Raw genomic sequence first — 19,218 nt, forward strand, 5'->3', positions numbered from 1 at the left:
TGAAGATCGGGTTGATGCAAGTGTATCCTTAATGTTCCGGGTCCCGTCAGGCTCCTATACAGCCCCATGTGTGAGACAGATTGAATAAATGATATGGTTGGCATTTCAAATCAGATGATGGCCCAAAGCAATCGCCTGTGACTACTGCTGGTAGCCGAGTGTGTGTGTGTTTGTGTGTGTGCGTGTGCGTGATATGTGGCTGTGTGGGTGTGTGGCAGTGAAGAAGAGGTCCCAGGTCCACTTGATTACCTGGAATTCATCATCTTTTTCAGGCTTTCTTAGTTGAGCTGTCTTCCTGAGGTTGTTTGGAGCCACTGCGTCATGGATAAATAACACCCTAAAGCCAGTCCCAACAAGCTTGCACTGAACATCAAGAAGCCTGACAAGTCCTTCAAATGCAAGAAGCCCACCCAAAATGTGCTGGTCTTTTTAATCAACAGACAACTGGGCAGGCACAGAAGCGACATCGACCTGTCAAGGTGGATATGGATGCTGTCATAAAGCAACTCCAGGGTGAACATGGCCTTGGACAAAGAGTCATGTGGCTTATGTGCTGAGGCCTGCCCAGAATTTTGAGATATTAATTATAATTAGAACAATAAACTCCTCCCATGTTTGAGCTATTAAAACAGTCTGTCATTTCACTCCTTTGGATTGGATATGTGTTTGCTGACAGGGCTTACTTGGGTTACACTGGAAGGGGCTTTTGTTCATCCTAACGCACAGTGCAGGGGTGCTCAGACACGGAGCAGAGAGTGAGATCATGCTGCACACCAGATGTCCCCCACCATCAATCTGAAAAACACTGTGAAGTAGTGATGTAGTACTTGGCATTCAAAGAGCAAAGACTCTTCTCCCTAGCCATTTTGGAGAGACAGCCCTGGTGTTCCCCTCTAAAACCTAATGCTTGTCCAAGTGAAAAGACATTGTTTAAGAGCAGACCAACAGCTGGGTTGGGAGTGTGGGGTATGCTTTAACATTGCAGATATCATGTCCACAGAGCCTACTAGAGGCAATTGCCCTGCTCATTGTCCCCAGGAAAGTAGAATGTCCTGGTGGCTTTTTTTTTTTTTTTGGCATGTCAAACAAACCTTCAGGCCACAGCTAATCAAAGAGAGTTAATTTTCCTGAAGGGAAGCCATCAGATAGTCCAACAAGACATGTGAGATGGCTCCCATTCAAAAAGCTCTGTCCCCAAGGAGTGTGCTGAGCAAGTCAGATACTCACTCCAAAAAACCTGAAATGGGAATTATATGGGCAATTGGTCACTAAGAAGTGAGAGCTAAAGGTGAAGTGGGGACAGGGAGAGCAAAAAGGTCAGAGCCATGGTGGATATTGGCAAGCCCAAGTTAGGAGTAAGATGAAACTTACATAAGGTGAACCACAAAAGTGTTAACTTATGTAAAATCATAATGTTTAAATTTATAAAAGGAGACAAGGAAACTGTATTTCTTTTTTTTTTTTTTTTTTTTTTGAGATGGAGTCTGGCTTTGTTGCCCAGGCTAGAGTGCAGTGGCACGATCTTGGCTCACTGCAACCTCCACCTCCCAGGTTCAAGGAATTCTCCTGCCTCAGCCTCCCGAGTAGCTGGGACTACAGGCGCCTGCCACCATGCCCGGCTAATTTTTTATTTTTAGTAGAGACGGGGTTTCACCATCTTGGCCAGGCTGGTCTCAAACTCCTGACCTTGTGATCCACCCGCCTCGGCCTCCCAAAGTGCTGGGATTACAGGCGTGAGCCACCGCGCCCGGCTATAGGTCTGTTTTCTAAATGCTTTAGTGTCTAAGAAACTCTATTTCTTAGAAAGGGTTGCAGCCTACACAGCAGCCATGCCACAGGCTGGGAAGTGTGCCTCTGGCCAAGACCACGGACCGGCACTTGGAAGGAGGAAGGCTTGGGGCAGGAGCTTTATGCTGAATGGGTTGGCTGAACATACAGATTCTACAAGTTACAGGAGGAGCTATAAATATTCATAAGGAGGATCTCACACATTCGTTTTCAAGAAACATCCCTGTAACATACCACTCATGTTCACCTTGGGGTGCAGGCATAACATTTAACTGTATCACATTTAGGCCCTATATGACAACAGATCTTTCAGGGCACATAGGAACACAAGTGCACAATCTCTATAATCCAGCCAGAGCCAGTCCATGGTCGGTGGTTTCTTATTAGGAGATAGTTACTGCAATCAATCGATTGCCCAGTGAAAGCTGTAGTTATGGCTATGGTATAGGAGAGTGAGGGTCAGTTAGTCAGCATCTGGCAACAAGTGAGTTGCAATTGTTTCAATATTGCTTATCTCTAGGTCAGTCCTTGTTTAACTGCTAGAGAAAAAGAAAAGCTTGTGGCAGTGGGAATATACTTTATTCTTTCAGTGTAAGGGTGTATGGCTTAACCCTTGCCTGACATCCTTGAATACTGTTTATAATTTTGTATCATATTGCCTCAAAAAGTCTGTTCTGTCCTTATTATGATGTCTATTTGAACATTAATGCTGATGAGTTGTGTCTAAACCATAAAAGAGAGGGAGTATAATGAGGCTTGTCTGACCTGCAATCTGCTCATGACCAGGAACTCAGTTCTAAGGTTCTTCTAGGGTCCCCTTGGCCAAAGGAGGGTCAATTTTGTTGGTGAGGGCTTAGGATTTTATTTTTACTTTACAAAAGCCATCACAAATTCTAAGCATCTCTCTTGTCCTTTAACGTCCTTTAAAGATGCAAAATAAGCCTGTGAGCAGCCCTTCTGTCCCCACTTCCTCTCCTCTCCAATTCCCTGTGTTCTCACAACCTGTCCAGCATTACCCAAGGCCCCTCCTGTGTCCCCTCCCCTACATCTAAGGCTTAGGCTTAGTATTCTCTTGCCCCTTAGTCAGGTCTCCTCCAGATTTTTTTTTTTTTTTTTTGAGACTCAGTCTCACGCTGTCGCCCAGACTGGAGTGCAATGGCACAATCGCGGCTCACTGCAATCTCTGCCTCCCGGGTTCAAGTGATTCTCCTGCCTCAGCCTCCCAAGTAGCTGGGATTACAGGCACCTGCCACCACGCCCAGCTAATTTATTTCATATTTTTATTAGAGACGGAGTTTCACTATGTTGGCCAGGCTAGTCTTGAACTCCTGACCTCGTAATCCACTCACCTCGGCCTCCCAAAGTGCTGTGATTACAGGCGCGAGCCACCGCACCTGGCTTAGATTTTTATGGGGTAGAAAATTTAACCCCTCTATGTCCTTTTCACCCTCCCCTCTGTCCCTGTTGCCTTCTCTGTCCCTGCTCTGATTCAGCATTGCCAAAAAGGAGCCACCAGCCTCTCCTCAGAGGATGCAGCTGGCTGTAGGATGGAGGGGAGGGGTTAGAGGTTGCCAGGTACAGGGGCCTCCTGGGTGCACTTTTGCGGGGAACGCTGCCTGGACACTCCTGCGTCGGTGACTATTTACCTGCAGTCCAGCATCGAACAGTGGCTGTGAGGTGGAGAAAAGGTGGGGAATGGAGGCTGAGAAAGCAGCAGGTAGGGCAAGAAGGAGCCAAACCCACAGGAGCAGAGGCTGTTAACAGTCAACCTCCTACACTCCATGGCCACACAACAGAAGAGACAGAATTTAGGATACAGAGTTACATGCAGATAAATCTCACTATTATACTGAGTGAGAAAACAAGTAGCACAGAATTATGTACCAAATAGTTACTCAATTGTGCCAAGCAGTACTTGGATATATACATAGACAGTAAAGTTATCCAAACTAGAGCAGCAGCACATTCAAGTGAAACTCTGTCCAGTTTCCGACTTGACTAGTGCCCCAAAACAGTTGATACCAACTAACTCCCATCTTGCAAGGAGTTGCCTAACAATGGAGGCCTGGTAAAGAAGGCAATCATAATCATGTGACCTCTGACCACTCACCCACCTGCGGGTGTCTACTCACACTGGAAGTCTGGGTGGGTTGGAGACCAGGAAGCCCACTTCACAGGGGTTGCATAGTGTGCTGAGTTCTCAAGAGGAAAATCCCTTACACTTCAAATTTACTGGAAGGCTGTGGCTACTCAGCATATCCTTATTGGGCTTGACTTGTGTCCCCAGAAGTCAGACTCACAAATAAATTTTACAAGGGGAGTGGCTGCAGGAGAGGGATGAGATTTGGCCAGATTCTCCTAAAGAGATTTTTCTCAGGAAATCTTAGTGGAGGCCATAAGTAGCCTCCTCTGGGGAAATCTGGACGCAGCTGATTGCCAGGGATTAGAGGCTGAGTGGAGAGTGCGCACACGGTGTCAGGAGACACTCTTCTAACCTTTCATTTCTGGTTGCTGCCTCTCATTGCTCAAATCATCTACTAACCAGAGAGCAAGGAAGCCAAAGTGATGTGGTCCATGGTATCAGCCTTCTGGAACACAGAGCCTTGTAGAGAAGCATATATCTGGTTGAACAAACTGAGAATAATCTAACCAATTCACCATTTTTTTTCCACAGCCAGCACCCACTGTTGCTTTGATCAGAGGAAAAAATACCCTTGCATAACACACGATATGAGGTCGATTTGATTATAATACCACACAGATCCTAAATTGTAACTTTAGTGGTTACAAGAAAGTTTCCTACACATTCTCATGGAATGGGTGAAGGAAAAGTCATCTTATCTCCCTATGAAACTAATTTCTTATACTCTGTCAGCACCTGGAAATGTTGGTGGATGTGTACCTGGTGGAATAACCTAGGAATTTGTTGCTGAAAGATATGAATTTTTGGAAGTGATACCATTATGGAATTGCATCAATTTTCCGTGGAACATTAGAGCTCGACACGGAAGTGCTAGGTGGTGCCCCAGTGAATCCCCTCAGGTACAGAACTCGTCATCTTTCTCACATTAGGAAGCAGCAATCCAAACTCCCCTTGGCCATCTGGATCACTCACCCATTCAGGACAGTGACCCCTTCTCAACCCCAACTTTTGTTATCCAAAGACTTGAAAATGGACAGGGAACAAGGAGTCAATGTCAGTTTCCAAGATAATGGAACTGTGGATATTTTCCAAGGAAGAGGCATCTTAGCTCAAATATTTTAGCCTCTAAACTATCCAAGTCCTATTTTTGGAGAAAAGGAAGGGGGAAAATCTGTGAATCATTTTTGGGGGGCATAAGAGTGGGGAGAGTCATTCTCTGTCCCATCCTGGCAATGGAGAATGGCACTATAGGTTGCTTACAGGTCCAGAACTAGAGCCATATCCTGTAGGACAGCCCTCCAACCTTGCAAGTTTCTGCTTCCTACATAATGCTACAATTGACTTTTCAACAGGCCATTCCAGCACTGTATGAGGCCAGATGCTTCTGGGTGATGGTAAGACTGGTAGATTACACGGGCCTGAGCTCATGTACCATCTTCAGTTGCCATAAAAAGAGTTATTGGACAAAAGTGACATTTTGGAAAAACCACGGTGTGGGGAAGTAGATCAGCAATACAGAAATGTATAGGTAACAGTAGAGGAACTGCCTGTTTACTCACCTCCCAGCAAAGAAAATGCAACTTTAAACTAAAGGACTTCATTTGTCCCTCACGTAAGCTCGATTCTGAATTTTGGATTTGTCGTTCTCATGTCTGTATGGCTGTTGTGTAAAATAAGTAGAGGCCAAATTCAAATTATTTTGTCCCATAACCCCTCCCAATGTCCAAGCCACGTCCATTCTGCTGGGTTCTTTCATCTCTGCTCCCTATTATCAATCCTAGAGTTAGCCCTACACATTTTTTGATCACTGCTAGATAAGAACATGTCTTTTGTGACCTTAGTATTCCACTTGGTCAGTGTTCAGTAATTTGTACACCCTGTCCAAGATAATCATCACAACTCTAATCTTCCCATATCAAAGCTTCTTGCTTCCCCCAGCTCAGGCTGGGTCTAGGCTGCAGCCTGCAGTGGGAAAGGGCGGTGACCCTTCCACTTGTACTCAGACATCATCTGCACCCCTCCCCTTTTGCAAATACTGATCCACCAGGGTCTGTTGAACAGGGGGAAAGGCAAGAGTTTCAGGTCAGTAAACATCTCCCTTATCTGGATGGAGTTTAGCAGCTGTTTAAATCTGATTTTGTTTTTTTTCAGTGAGTGCATTAATGGCTGTTCAGGGACTAAATCACTAGGTCTCAAGTCCCTACAGTTCCCTGACATAAGGCCTCCACACAGATCTCTTGAGAAAACTTCCTTCAGAATACTCCAGACCAAACCAAATACTATTTCTCTCTCTCTCTTCCCTTCTCTTCCTCTCTCCCCTTTCTCTCCTCTCTTCTCTTTCTGCTATCCTAATTCCTTTTTAAGTTTCTTTCTGATACTATCTTTTGAGAAGCTGATTCAAACCCTTCTTGTGGCCCCTGTGAAGTGCCATCACTCCAGGAAGTTTGAGGTGAAGAGCATTTTCTTCCTGTAAGCTGAGGACACTATTCAACCTCTGTTAAGTGGGCCTCTCTGCTCTCCAAGTCACCCAGATTCTCTAATGTCAGTACATACTCACACATGGGTGAGTGGTCAGAGCTTACATGATTGTTTGTGATTGCCTTCTTTACCAGTCCTCCACTGATAGGCAACTCCTTGCAAGATGTGAAGCACTTGGTACCAATTTTGGAAGCATTAGCTAAGTCTGAGACTAAATAGAGTTCCACTTCAACATCCTGCTGCCTTTTGGATACCTTTGCTATCTATGTGTGTGTGTATCCAATATATGTACACACACGCACACACACATACACACACAGCTTGACATGTTTTTCTTACTATTTGGTACATACTTTTATGCTACCTTTTTTCCCACTCAACCATTATAATTGTGAAATTTACCTACGTTGGTGTGTATAGTTCTATATCCTACATTTCAGCTCTTCTCTTGTATGTCAATGTACTGTAGCAGGATGGATATACCCATCTATGCTTCACTGTATGTGTTGTCTGTACCTGTTACATCATTGGAAAAAAGAAGCTCAGTGATTGGTGGGCAAGTTTTGGATTTTGTAGGCACCATATACTACACTGGAGTGTGCTCTGTTATCCCATAATCCCAGTAGTCTAAGTAAGACTACTACTTTTCAATGGGGACATTTTCTGTGCATGGCAATCAATCTAATTGTCCATCTGTCCCACCTCTTGCCCAATGGTCTTATGGACACAGAAACATGGACTTTCCATAATGAAGGCTGATCTGGCTACCATTACTAGTGAGGTCCTAACCTGACAAATAGCAAAGAACAACACTATGCTCCAGATATGGCAATGTTCCCTGGGCAAACCTGCCAGCAACTTGGTGGCAGGACAGTTACATTGGACCTCTTCCATTGTGGATGTGTGTCACAGTCCATTGAGGCTGCTATAACAAAATACAATAAACAAGGTAGCTTATATAGAACAAAAAATATTTCTCATAGTTCTGGAGGCTGGGAAGAACAAGAATAAGATGCTGGCAGATTCAGTGTCTGGTGAGAGCCTGCTTCCTGGTTCAAACATGGTACCTTCTCACTGAGTCCTCACATGGTGAAGGGAGCAAGGGGACTTTCTTGTGTCTCTTTTATATGGACACTATTCCCATTCATTAGGGCTCTACCCTCATGACTTAATCACCTCCCAAAAAACTTCACCTCTTAATATTATTACCTTGGGGATTAAGATCTGAACATATGAATTTGGTGGGGGGAATGGGACACAAACATCCATATTATGGCAAGGAGGCAGATATTTGTCCTCATCATAATAGACACATATTCAGGGTATGGATTATCTTCTCTATCCATAATGCTTATATCAGCATCACCATATGTGGACTCACAGAATGCCACATACTTCATTATGGTATTCCACATAGCATTGTTTTTGATTGTACAATTAATTTCACATCAAAGGAAGTTCAGTACTGGTCTTATCATATAACCCATCACCCAAAAGTGCTTGATACAATTGAAAGGTGGATAGACTTAATGAAAAATCAGGAATCCCCTGGGTGACGACACCCTGAAAGGATGAAGTTCTATCTAAAAGGATGCAATATATGCTTTAAAACAGAGACCATTATATGGTGTTGTTTCCCCCATAGATAGAATACATGTGTCCAGGAATTAAGGGGTGGAAGAGGGAGCTCCTTCTCTCACTAGGACCTCTTAGCAGCCAACTCATAGATTTTTTGTTTCTTCTTCTTGCCACTTTTAGCTCTGCTGATTTGGAAGTGTCAGTTCCCAAGGAGGAATGCTTCCATCAGGGATCATATGAGTGGTTCCACTGAATAGTAAGATAAGACTGCCACCTGGCCATTTTGAATACCTCATGCCATAGAAACAACAGTCAAGTAGGGGATTATGTCGCTGGCTGAGGTGATTTACCCTGATTACTAAGGAGAAATCAGATGCAGCTACATTATAAAAGAGAGAATGGGGAAGGGCCATATTTGGAATCAACTCAGGATTTTCTTGGGTTCCCCTTGGTGCTTTTATGTTCATACTAAAAGGTAATGAAAAGCTACAGTAATTAAAATAAATAGGCAGTACCATGGATGACTCAGACCTCTCAGAAATGAAGATCTGTGTCACATCTTCAGGCAAAGACCCCCAACAGCTGAGGCATGAGCAGAAAAAAGTGATGGCTAACTAAATAAGAAAATTGTAATTACTTTTAAATGTGTCTGAATCTAATAATATTATATCCTTAAAGCACACAGATGTGGCCGGGCATGGTGGCTCACGCTTGTAATCCCAGCACTTTGGGAGGCCAAGGTGGGTGGATCACGAGGTCAGGAGTTCAGGACCAGCCTGGCCAAGATGGTGAAACCCAGTCTCTACTAAAAATACAAAAATTAGCTGGGGGTAGTGGCAGGTGCCTGTAATCCCAGATACTCAGGAGGCTGAGGCAGGAGAATCGCTTGAACCCGGGGGAAGGAGGTTGCAGTGATCCGAGATCGTGCCACTGCACACTCCACTCTGGGCAGCAGAGTGAAACTCCGTCTCAAAAACGTGGGGAAAAGAAAGAGAGATCAGATTGTTACTGTGTCTGTGTAGAAAGAAGTAGACATAGGAGACTCCATTTTGTTCTGTACTAAGAAAAATTCTTCTGCCTTGAGATGCTGTTAATCTGTAACCTTACCCCCAACCCCATGCTCTCTGAAACATGTGCTGTGTCAACTCAGGGTTAAATGGATTAAGGGCTGTGCAAGATGTGCTTTGTTCAACAAATGCTTGAAGGCAGCATGCTCGTTAAGAGTCATCACCACTCCCTAATCTCAAGTACCCGGGGACACAAAACACTGCCGAAGGCCGCAGGGACCTCTGCCTAGGAAAGCCAGGTATTGTCCAAGGTTTCTCCCCATGTGATAGTCTGAAATATGGCCTCGTGGGAAGGGAAAGACCTGACCGTCCCCCAGCCCGACACCCGTGAAGGGTCTGTGCTGAGGAGGATTAGTAAAAGAGGAAGGAATGCCTCTTTGCAGTTGAGACAAGGGAAGGCATCTGTCTCCTGCTCGTCCCTGGGCAATGGAATGTCTCGGTGTAAAACCCGATTGTATATTCCATCTACTGAGATAGGGGAAAACCGCCTTGGGGCTGGAGGTGGGACATGCGGGCAGCAATACTGCTCTTTAAGGCATTGAGATGTTTATGTGTATACATATCTAAAGCACAGCACTTAATTCTTTACCTTGTTTATGATGCAGAGACCTTTGTTCACGTGTTTACCTGCTGACCTTCTCTCCACTATTATTCTATGACCCTGCCACATCCCCCTCTCCGAGAAACACCCAATAATGATGAATAAATACTAAGGGAACTCAGAGGCCGGCGGGATCCTCCGTGTGCTGAACGCCGGTCCCCTGGGCCACCTTTTTTCTTTCTCTATACTTTGTCTCTGTGTCTCTTTGTTTTCCAAGTCTCTCGTTCCCCCTAATGAGAAACGCTCACAGGTGTGGAGGGGCAACCCACCCCTTCAAAAAACAAAAAACAAAAAACCAAACAAACAACAACAACAAAAAACAGATGTTGAGAGCACAACAAGTAGAAATATACAAATCCACAAATACAAAAGATTATAAGATAAATATCTTAGGAAATGGAGAGAACAACCAGAAATAAAATATCAGGAACAGTATAAAAAATGTAATGCACCTCAATCTCTGAGCACTTTCAACTTTAAGTTTATTCATTTTGGTATCCTGATTCTAACACTCTTTCATTCCCACTGCAAATTCCCATTCATTGATTCTATCACATTTACTCAAACCTGTGATGTCCTCTCTCCTCTCCTTACAGGGCTGAAATTCCATGTTAATCATTGTAATCACCGGGTTGCTGACCATCTCAATTACTGACCCTTGTCTTTCTTGGTCATAGACCATTGACAAAAACACAACTCTGGTCAAACATAAGGCACTGCTTTTCTCTGTACCTGCATTAGGTAGATGAATTTGGAGGGGAACTAACACCAGAATATGCAGACTTGCCACTAATTCACATAGATGAATGCTTTTACTCCTGTCTAAGGTCAAATCTCTAACTTGCACACTAGATCTGAAATCTTACCTTCTCAAGAGCATCACTCCACCAATTCTTCTTTCTCTGACTCTTTTTTTTTTTTTTTTTTTTTTTTGAGACGGAGTCGTCTCGCTCTGTCGCCCAGGCTGGAGTGCAGTGGCACGATCTCGGCTCACTGCAAGCTCCGCTTCCCGGGTTCACGCCGTTTTCCTGGCGCAGCCTCCCGAGTAGCTGGGACTACAGGCGCCCGCAACAACGCGCGGCTAATTTTTTGTATTTTTAGTAGAGACGGGGTTTCACCATGTTGGCCAGGATGGTCTCGATCTCCTGACCTCGTGATGCGCCCGCCTCGGCCTCTCAAAGTGCTGGGATTACAGGCGTGAGCCACCGCGCCCGGCCTTTCTCTGACTCTTTAGTCATCTGTTCTTTCTCCTCTTTGCACCAAACTTTTCTTGTCTACATGTTGTGTCCCCAATTAACTGTTTCTCTTTTTTAAATTTATTTTTGTTTTTCATTTTTTAATTTTTCATTTTTCTATGGAGCCACATGCATGTAAAATTTAAATATTACACACATTTTGATTTTGTATCCCCAGTTAACTCTTTCTCTGTTTTATTCATTTCTTTTTGTTGTTGTTTTTCATTTATTTTGTTTTCCTTTTTTATTGTTTTTCATTTCTTTTCTATGAAGCCCTCACACATGTAAAATTTTAAATATTAACATCAATAAAAATTGTAAACTTTTTCTCCTGTTTGCCTGTCTTCTGTCAGTTTAATTCACAGGCCCCAAAACAGAACCTGAGAAGATAAAAGCAAAGTTTGTCCTCCCCAACAATATCAATAGAAGTTGAAGCACATTTGACAAATTATAACATTCATTCATGATAAAAAAATTTCAGCAAACCATAAATAAAAAGGAACTTTACCAACTTGATAAAAAGCATCTATAGAAAACCTGCATATAACATCAGGCTTAGGGAAATGCCAGTTAAAACCCAGGAAATACCACTTTACCACCTAAAATGGTTAAAGTAAAGGGACATTAACACATTTTAGTGAGGATGTGGAGAAATTAGAATCCTCATACACTGCTGGTGGAGCAGCCATTTTGGAAAACAGTCTGATAGTTCCCCAAACAGTTAAACAGAGTTACCATATGACCCCAAAATTCCACTCATATGTATACACCCATGACAAGTAAAACATGTGTACACACAAAAACTTGTATAATAATCATAGTGTCATTAATCACAATAATATAAAAGTGGAAACAACCCATAAGTACATCAACTTATGGATGGATTAATGAAATGTGATATATCCATACAATGGAATATTATTCAGCAATAAAAAGAAATGAAATAATGATACATGCTGCAACATGGATGAAATTTGAAAGCAGTATGCTAAGTAAAAGAAGCCAGACACAAAGGACAACATATGGTATGATTCTACTTGCACAAAAAATCCACAATAGGCAAATCTATAAAGAAAAAAGATTTATGGTTACCTAGGGCTGAGTTTACCAAAGAGAACCAGGGAAAGAAACAGTAAAGAAGATTTCTCCTGGGATCAGAACAAACCTCAAAGACTTTCGCTAAAAACCACATTTCCAAAGGGACTGAAATTTAAATGGATCAGGCTACAGAACAATGTATACTCTAAGGCATTGTGAAAACAAAGAGCTCTATCAGCAGGCAATTAGTGAGCCTAAAAAGGTGTGATCATAGAAAAAGATAGTCAAAGATAGCTCTACTAAAACCACTGTCATCTCAGGATGACTGTGCACATGCTCAAGTTCATGTGCACATGCTCAAGTTCAAGAACAACATCAGGGGCTTTCTGCTAGGGGGTGGGGGACAACTTCAATAAAATAGTCTAGCCAAGTCACTAAACAAACAAGCAAGCAACACCAACAGTAAGTCCACAGGAGATCAATATTCAGTGTTACTACAATATATTATCTAAAATGTCTAGTTTTCAACATAGCATAACATAACAAGGAGGGTGATGTCAGTGAAAATGGCAGAGTAACAACCACCAAAATTTCTCTCCTCCAAAATATCAACAAGGATAATGGCAATAATAGTTAGAATCAACATTTTCAGAACTATAGACATAACCCAAAGGCTTATAGCTAGCCAGAAAATATTTATTCAAGAAAACATGGCTGAATCAATAAAAATAGCAAGCTTTATGGCATTTTAACTTGCCCTAGTTCCATTCTCCACTCTCTAGCTCTGGCGCAACTTAAGAAACTAATGGGTCATGTTGAAAGTGAAGCCTGACAGCTGACAGAGTTGCAGAACAGAGCTGGAGCTCTTACAAAGCTTAATTCCCAAAGAATTGTCATTATTTGACCCATCTGTTGGCTCTCTGGAAGATCTCACTCGCAAGACTCCTTGTTTTTGAACTGACTTGAGGTTCACTTAGTACAAAAAGCTTTTTCTCTAGTGACATTTGTAAGGGATGTTTTATAATGATAAAAGTGTCAATCCATCAGGAAGATAAATGTATAAAGGCAATTTTATTTCTATTCACTAACAATGTATCATTGGAACATGAAATTAAGAAAACAATTCCATTTATAATAGCATCACAAAGAAGAATATACTTAGGAATAAGTTTAACAGAAATGCAAGAACAAAGTTGAAATAATTACACTACCTGATTTCAAGTTGCAGCAATCAAGATAGTGTAGTATTGCTTTAAGACTAGACAAAATTGTTCAATAAGGAAAAGAAAGTCTTTTCAACAAACGCTGCTGAGATAACTAGATTTTTAAAAATATACATTTAAACAATGAAATGAACACTGTCTCCTATCTCATGCCATAAACAAGCATTATTTTGAAATAGGTAACAGACCAGAATACTAAGCAAAAACTATAAGACTTCTAGAATAATACATGGGATAAGGTTTTGGTAACTTTGGGACAGGCACAGTTTTATTACATAGGACCAAAAGACATGAATCATAAAGAAAATACTGATAAACGTCATCAAAGTTAAAATCTTCTCCTCTTTGAAATACAACATTGCAAAAATTAAAAGGCAAGCCACAGACCGAAAAAACTATTTGCAAAACATATATCCAACAAAGGCTTTGTATCTTAAACATATAAAGACCTCTTATAATTCAATACACAAACAACCTAATTGTTAAAGGGAATAAAAGATTTAAATGGACATTTTACAAGAAAATACATGTTGAATGGCAAAATATGTAAAGATACTCAGCCTCATTAGTCATAACATAAATGCAAAGAAAATAACAAGTTAACCACTATGCGTCCATTATGATGGCTAAAATTAAAAAGACTCACTGCCAAGTGTTGCTATTAAATGTCTTATAGTTGGAAACAAGTAATTAATTACGGCCCACTTTCAATGCTGGAGATGGCTCAAAGGAATAATACCAGGAGGTAGCGATCACTGTGGGCAATCTTAAAGGTTCCCTACCACAACAAATACATGGGTAAACAAATTGTGGTGTATTTCTACAATAGAATACTCCTTAACAATAAAAAGGAACTAAATATTCATACATGCAACAACATGATTGTATTTCAAAAATGTTATTCTTAGTCGAAGAGGCCAAACATAAATGAGTTCATTCTGTATGATTCCATTGGAAACCAAAGGGTTAAGCTGGTTAGGTCTGCCAAACTTAGCCTGCCCTACTTGCCTGTGGTTGCTTGCTTTTTGATATTTTTTCATAAAGCTGAAGCTCATGGTAGCTGAAGGCTGCACGGCTGAAGGCTAAAACTTAACTTTCTCTGGCTACCTTGTAGATAACATTTAAAAGTCACCATGGTAACGGTTGCTTCAGTTGTTTTTCAGGAACTTGAAGCAGCTCCTGTCCAGTTCAAACCATTTGAAACCACTGACCCTTTAATTGGGCCTATGCAAATGCCTGAGAGGTGGCCTTTTTGACTTCTTTGTCAGAAGGCCAAAAACTCCAGCCACAGATCATGCTAACACTAACATTTTCTGAACATATGTCCTATGAAATTCCATAATCCCCAAATACACTTGCATAGATCATTGATTACTTCATTTTTTCCCCACTGCCAATCACCTTTCCCCATTCCTTAGGCCACCTCACTTCTCTAACCCATAAATATCCCTAAGCCTTATCTCTGGGGAAGTGAATTTGAGACCTATTCTCCCACCTACTCACTTGGCTGCCTCATGAATAAATTCTTCCTGTTTTGCAAAACCTGTCACCACAGTGATTGACTTACTGCACACAGGCAGCATGAACCTGGATGTGAATGATAACAAATGTATGTGAACCCCTGGGAAAACAAATCCAATCATTAGTGACAGAAAATAGATAGGGGTGTCCTTGGCCTGGGTGTAGAGGAAAGGTGTCGATTAGGAGGAGCACAAGATAACTTTCTGTTGTGATGAAAATGTTCTATATCTTGATTGTGGTGGTGGATACACAAAGATACAAATTTGACAGAACTGATCAAAATATCTACTTGATAAGGTTGCATTTAATTGTATTGTTATACCAGAAGCATATAATACCACAAGTATAGGGAAACTCTGAAGGTGTGTTAAAGCAAAATAAGTAAGCAGGATGCCATTAGCCTGAAGTTGTCTCTGTAACCAGAGCTCTTACGTAAGCAAACTGGGACTTAACTTAGAAACATTTCTTCTAACTGACTTAAAAGAAAAACAAGCCTCAGCCAATCACAAACAGCCAACCAGCTGACTGGCTATGTAATTAGAGACTTCGCATCAGCCCATACTCAAATAAGACAAATGCCTAGCTGTATAGCCAATCAGGTGATTTCTCTACTTTGAGTCAGTGATCACGCTATTAAAAACCTGCTGCTCACATTGCTGGGCAGAGCTCTCTGAACCTTTTCTGGTTCTAAGTGCTGCTCAATTCATGAATCATTCTTTGCTCAAATAAACTCTGTTAAATGTCATATGTCTGAAGTTTTTCATAACAGTTGGAAGTAAGGACTGCCTATGGACCTTGGGACTTGAGGAAAGACATGGTAGCAGTGAGTTACCTGAGTGGTCTTTTTCTTTTCTTTCTTTTTTTTTTTTTGAGACAAGGTCTCACTCTGTCACACAGGCTGGAGTGCAGTGGCACGATCTTGGCTCACTGCAGCCTTGCCTCCTGGGCTCAAGTGATCCTCCCACCTCAGCCTCCCAAGTAGCTGGGACTACAGGCACGTGCCACTGATATGGTTTGGCTGTGTCCCCACCCAAATCTCATCTTGAAATGAAGCTCCAATACTTTCCATATGTTGTGGGAGGAACCCAGTTGGAGATAATTGAATCATGGAGGCAGTTTCCTCCATCCAGTTCTCCTGGTAGTGAATAAGTCTCATGAAATCTGGTGGTTTTATATGGGGTTTCCCCTTTTGCTTGGCTCTCATTCTCTCTTGCCTGCCACCATGTAAGACATGCCTTTTGCCTTCTGCCATGGCTGTGAGGCCTCCCTAGCCATGTGGAACTGTGAGTCCATTAAACCTCTTTCCTTCATAAATTACCCAGTCTCGGGTATGTCTTTATCAGCAGCATGAAAATGAACTAATACAGCCACCATGCCCAGATAATTTTTGTATTTTTCATAGTGATGGGATTTTGCCATGTTGCCCAGGCTGGTCTTCAACTCCTAGGCTCAAGAAATTTGCCCAACTCCTGGGCTCAAGTGATCCACACGCCTCAGCCTCCCAAAGTGCTGGTATTACAGGCATGAGCCACTGTTCCTGGCTCCCTGAATTTTCTTTTTCCCTCTCATATATCCTTGATTGGGCACCAGAGAAGCCAGCAACCAAGAACTGCCAACAAAGAAAACCTCCAAGAAAAGCTTGTTTCCTCTAGCCAAAGGTTTTGGGAGAAATGGTGGCTTAACAGAGCAGAACACCTTTTTGACAAACCCCCTCACCTCAGTCAAAGTGACCCACTCATCTGTGCAGTTTCAGTAGGGCTGAGTGGGGAGTTAATATTCAGCCCCCTACCTCCCATGTGGAAGTAAGTGGTGGTGCTCTGATGTCTCTGATGACTGCACCAGGAATCCGATCTTCCACTCCAACCCCCTACCCAATAGAAACAAGCAGCACTCTGCTGGAGTTGTGTCAATAAGGTCTAGAGGGAGGAGGACTTCCTCCACAAATCATCACCAAGGAGGGAGATGAGAAAGTCCAAGGGAGAGCTAGTTAGTTGGCATTCAGCTTTTCCATTCACCCAGGTGTCACTCCCATCCGGCACCAAGGAAACTGAAGGAGGTGGTTCAGTGCAGGCAAGACTAGGCAGCCCTCCACTTGCCCATCCATTGTCAACCACTAATTCTATATCTAGCAAATATATCCTTCAGGAGTAAAGAGGAAATAAAGACATTCTCAGATTAATAAAACCTAAGAGAACTGGTTATCAGCAGCCCTTAAATAATGGCTAAAGGAAATTATCTAAACAGAAAGGAAATGATAACACAGGAAGTTGGAACTTCAGGAAGGAAGAAAGAATAATGGAATGAGTAAAAGTGGGGGTAAACATAACAGGATAACTTTCTCCTGATGAGTTTTTAAGATCATGTTTGATGGTTAAAGCAAAATGTATAACATTAGCTAGGGCAGGCTCAATGTACATAGAGGAAATGCTTAAGCTATTTATATTTAGATGGGAGGAGGGTGAAGAAAGCTAAATGGAAGTAAAATTTCTCTGCTTCACTCAAAGTGGTTTAAATGTTGATGCCAGTAGATTTTGATGTGTAATGTAATACATACAGTAGCCAACAAAAGATAATAATATGAAGAACTATATTCAAAAACACTACATATAAAGCAATGGCAACAAAAGCCAAAATTGACAAATGGGATCTAATTAAACTAAAGAGCTTCTGCACAGCAAAAGAAACTGTCATCAGAGTGAACAGGAAACCTACAAAATCAGAGAAAAATTTGCAATCTATCCATCTGACAAAGGGCTAATATCTAGAATCTACAAGGAACTTAAACAAATTTACAAAATAAATAAATAAATAAATAAACAACCCCATCAAAAAGTGGGCGAAGGATATGAACAGACACTTCTCAAAAGAAGACATTTATTCAGCCAACAAACATATGAAAAAAAGCTCATCATCACTGGTCATTACAGAAATGCATATCAAAACCACAATGAGATACCATCTCACACCAGTTAGAATGGCGATCATTTAAAAGTCAGGAAATGACAGATGCTGGAGAGGATATGGAGAAATAGGAACATTTTTACACTGTTGGTGGGAGTGTAAATTAGTTCAACCATTGTGGAAGACAGTGTGGCGATTCCTCAAGGATCCAGAACCAGAAACACCATTTAACCCAGCAATCCCATTACTGGGTATATACCCCCCAAATTATAAATCATTCTACTTTAAAGACACATGCACATGCATGTTTATTGCAGCACTGTTCACAATAGCAAAGACTTGGAACCAACCCAAATGTCCAGCAATGATAGACTGGATAAAGAAAATATGGCACATTTACACCATGGAATCATATGCAGCCATAAGAAAGGATGAGTTCATGTCCTTTGCAGGGACATGGATGAAGCTGGAAACCATCATTCTCAGCCAAGTAACACAAGAACAGAAAAGCAAACACTGCATGTTCTCACTCATAGGTGGGAGTTGAACAATGAGAACACATGGACACGGGGAGGGGAACATCACACACTGGGGCCTGTCGGTGGGTAGGGAGCTATGGGAGGGATAACATTAGGAGAAATACCTAATGTAGGTGATGGGTTAATGGGTGCAGCAAACCACCATGGCACACGTATACCTATGTAACAAACGTGCATGTTCTGCACATGTACCCCAGAACTTAAAGTATAATAAGTAAATAAATAAATAGAAACGAAACAAATGACTATAATGACCAGAGAAGGAATAGAGACAATGAAAAGTTACCTTTACTGAACTTTATATATATTTATACCAGTATAAAAAATAAAAATAAACATTATAGTACAAAAAAGGAAAAAAACACTACATATAAATCAAAATGGAATTTTTACAAAATGTTCAAATATCCTACAGGAAGGCAAGAAAAGAGAAACAGAGGGATAAGAAACAAAATGAACAAACAGAAAGCAAATATTAAAATAGCAAACTTAAGCCCTAGCATATCAATATACTTACTTTAAATGTAAATGATATAAGAATAGCAATGAAAAGACAGAAATTGACAGTGGATTAAAAAAATAACCCAACTCTATGCTACAAGAACCTCACTTCAAATTTTTACGAGATTTCACAGATTTATTCATTTTCAAGCATGGTTTTATGCTTCTTATAAAAAAAAATGTTTTCCGGCCGGGCACGGTGGCTCACGCCTGCAATCCCAGCACTTTGGGAGGCCTAGGTGGGTGGATCACCTGAGGTCGGGAGTTCAAGATCAGCCTGACCAACATGGAGAAACCCCATCTCTACTAAAAATACAAAATTAGCCGGGCGTGGTGGCAGGTGCCTGTAATCCCAGCTACTCGGGAGGCTGAGGCAGGAGAATCGCTTGAACCCGGGAGGCGGAGGTTGCAGTGAGCCGAGATCACGCCATTGCACTCCAGCCTGGGCACAAAGAGCAAAACTCCGTCTCAAAAAAAAAAAATATTTTCTGAGGACTACACTTAATTTTATTTTGTATGAATAAGCCAATTACAAAAAGACAAATATTGTATGATTCCACTTATATGAGGTGCCTAGAGTAGTCAAATTCATTGAGACACATAGT

At 41.7% G+C, this 19,218-nt stretch overlaps 1 pseudogene across 1 annotated transcript; it reads left to right on the forward strand.

Annotated features, from left to right (window-relative positions):
- The first annotated feature begins 321 nt into the window (after positions 1 to 321).
- Positions 322 to 629, forward strand: LOC129138848 (embryonic testis differentiation protein homolog B-like; annotated as a pseudogene). Its single transcript, XR_008542061.1, has one exon. The product of XR_008542061.1 is annotated as an embryonic testis differentiation protein homolog B-like (transcript).
- The last annotated feature ends 18,589 nt before the right edge of the window (positions 630 to 19,218 follow it).

This window comes from Pan troglodytes, chromosome X (assembly GCF_028858775.2).
Source record: "Pan troglodytes isolate AG18354 chromosome X, NHGRI_mPanTro3-v2.0_pri, whole genome shotgun sequence".
NCBI lineage: Eukaryota > Metazoa > Chordata > Mammalia > Primates > Hominidae > Pan > Pan troglodytes.